Source organism: Notamacropus eugenii, chromosome 4, assembly GCF_028372415.1.
Source record: "Notamacropus eugenii isolate mMacEug1 chromosome 4, mMacEug1.pri_v2, whole genome shotgun sequence".
NCBI lineage: Eukaryota > Metazoa > Chordata > Mammalia > Diprotodontia > Macropodidae > Notamacropus > Notamacropus eugenii.
Window position 1 is genome coordinate 387733949 of NC_092875.1, and position 2994 is coordinate 387736942.

Genomic DNA, 2994 nt, shown 5'->3' on the forward strand with positions numbered 1-2994 from the left:
AAGTGAGATGAACTCTCGGCTAAAATGTAAGCAGGTAGCAGAGAGGATCAAAAAACCAGAATCCTGCAATATGTTGTTTATGAGAAAGATATTTGAAGTGGAGAGACACACAAGAGTAAAAGTAAGGGGCTGGAGTAGAATCTGTTATAATTTAGCTGAAGTAAAAAAAAATAAAAATAAAAACAAAAGCAAGGGTAACAGTCCCGATCTCAGACAAGGTAAAAAAAAAAAAATAGATCTAACTAAAAGAGTTAAGGTAGGAAACTACATCTTACTAAAAGGTATCATAGATACTAAAGCAATATCAGTACTAAACATATATACATATATATATACATATATACATATATATTATATATATATATATATATATATATAAAACAAGTGGTATAACATCCAAATTCTTAAAGGAGAAATTAAGTCAGGTACAGGAAGAAATGTAGGATAAAACTATTCTAGTGGGGGACCGCAAGTGTTCCCTCTCAGAACTCTATAAATCCACTCAAAAATAAACAAGATACAAACTAAGTAGGTAAATAGAATGTAGTAAAAACTAGACATAATAGATGCAAAGGTCATGTTTTAGGCATAAAGGATGACATCATATGCAAATTAAATGATCAAGAAACAATCTACCTGTCAGATCTATGGTGAGGGGAAGAATTCATGACTAAATGAGATAGGAACAGTTTTTGTACAAACGAAACCAATGCAACCAAGATTAGAAGGAAAGCAGAAAGCTGGGGAACAGTCTTTACAGGAAGTGTCTCTGATAAAGTCCTCATTTCTCAAAGATATAGAAAACTGAGTCAAATTCACAAGAATACAAAGCAATTGATAAATGATCAAAGGACATGGATAGGCCAGTTTTTAGATGAACAACTCAAAGCTATCTATAGGCATATGAAGAGCTGCTCTAAATCATTTTTTGTTAGAGAAATGTAAATTAAAATAACTAAGTTACCACCTCACACTTTTCAGATTGAGCAACATGACAGAAAAGAAAATGATAAATGTTGCAGATAATGCTGGAAAAGTGGGACGCTAATGCACTGTTGGCACATCTCCATTCTGTAGAGCAATTTGGAAATATGCCCAAAGGGCAATGAAACTGTGAATACGGTTTGAACCAGCAGTACCACTATTAGGTACCTCTCCCAAAGAGATAATTAAAAAAAAGAAAGGACCTACATGTGCAAAAGTATTTATAGCAATCCTTTTTGTGGTAACAAAATGTTGAAATTGAGGGGATGTCCATCAGTTGGTGAATGGTTGAACAAGCTGTGGTATATGAACATAATGGTAGACCTTTGTGTGAGAAGAAATGAGTAGATTAAAAAAAAAAAAACACCTTGAAAGACTTACATGAGCTGATGCAAAGTGAAATGTGCTGAATCAGGAAAATATTGCACACAGTATCAGAAAAATTTTGTGATGCTCATGTATGAATGTCTCAGCAACATAATGATCCACCAAGGCAAGCACTAAGGACTTATATAGGAAAATGCCATCCATATGCACATTAAGAACTGATAGACTCTAAATGTAGATTGATGCATATTTTTTCCACCTACTTTGTTCTCTTGTGTTTTTCTTTTGACCTTTTTTTTTCCTCTTTCACACTGTGAGTAACGCAAAAATATTTTTGCATGATAGCACATATATAAAGTATATCAAGCTGCCGAGCATTTTCAGGAGAGAGAGCGGAGAGGATGAGGAAGAAATTTTGGAATTCAAAATCTTGTAAAAAATGAATGATAAAAATTTTCTTGACTTGTAACTGTGAAATAACAGTATTAAAGAAAAAATGTGGTCATTGCCTAAGTTTGCCCTCTGCCAAATGCTCACCTTTTGATCCTTATACTATATCAATTTTCAATAAAAATTGGTAGTTTTGAATGTAAGCAAATATGTTTGTGAAGGGTAAATGTTGGAAGAGGGAAAGATGACTTCCCTTAAAAAAAGAGAAGATATTCTACCCCTTAGTAGAAGTTGGGACAGGGGTAAACCTAGAGCTAGTGAGAAAGATGACATTGCAATGATCATTACCTCCTACATATAAAGATTTCCACAAGGCAAAGGTAGCAAAGAAAAGGAATAGAGCTTTCTCCCAGTTCCACCATGTTCCAATGAGTTGCTAAAATGACAAACACAAAAGGAAAAGGGAGAGGGACATAATACATATTTTCTAGGCCCTTTTGAAGATATGACATTGTCCCTTTGGCAATGTATGTGTGAATATACAAGAAAGGTTATATTGTAGGTATCAAGGGTATGGACACAATTCAGCAAGGAATGCCCCACAAATATTGCCATGGCAAGACTATATGAGTCTATGATGTTACTCAACATGCTGTAGACATTGTTTTAAACAAAATGGTTAAGGGCAAGATTCTAGCCTTGAGAACTAATGTACATATTGAGCATATTAAGCGTTCTAAGAGCAGAGATAGCTTTCCGAAGTGGGCAAAGGAAAATGATCAGAAGAAGAAGGAAGCCAAAAAAAGGCACTTGGGTTCAATTGTAATGCCAGCCTGCTTCACCCAGAGAAGCACACTCTGTGAGATCCAATGGCAAGGAATCTTAGCTTCTGGAACCAATCCCCTATGAATTCGTGACAGAAATAAAAAACAAATTAAAAAAATCTTGGATTAAAAAAAAAAAAGAAAGAGCATAGAGAGTGTGAAGGGCAAGGGATAATAGGTAACAAACATTCTTGGCTTTGATATAACTTTTGCTGGGAAGCCAGGCATGGAATCATTCCCTCTTCTTTTGCTTGATGATCTAATCAGTATCCAGGGATAACATTATACTTCCTATGTTTGTGAATCTCATATCTATTTATCCAGCCCCAAATTCTCTCCTGACAGCCAGTTCCACATCTCCAACTTCCTACTGGCCATCTACAACTAGCCATTATATGAACATCTTAAGCTCAAAATGTCCAAAGCATCTGGTTGCCCTTCCTCTAAACCCTCTTCTTGTTCCAATATA

The 2994-nt window shown here is 35.1% G+C and overlaps 1 pseudogene; it reads left to right on the forward strand.

Annotated features, from left to right (window-relative positions):
* The first annotated feature begins 2142 nt into the window (after positions 1-2142).
* Positions 2143-2677, forward strand: LOC140502633 (large ribosomal subunit protein eL21-like; annotated as a pseudogene).
* The last annotated feature ends 317 nt before the right edge of the window (positions 2678-2994 follow it).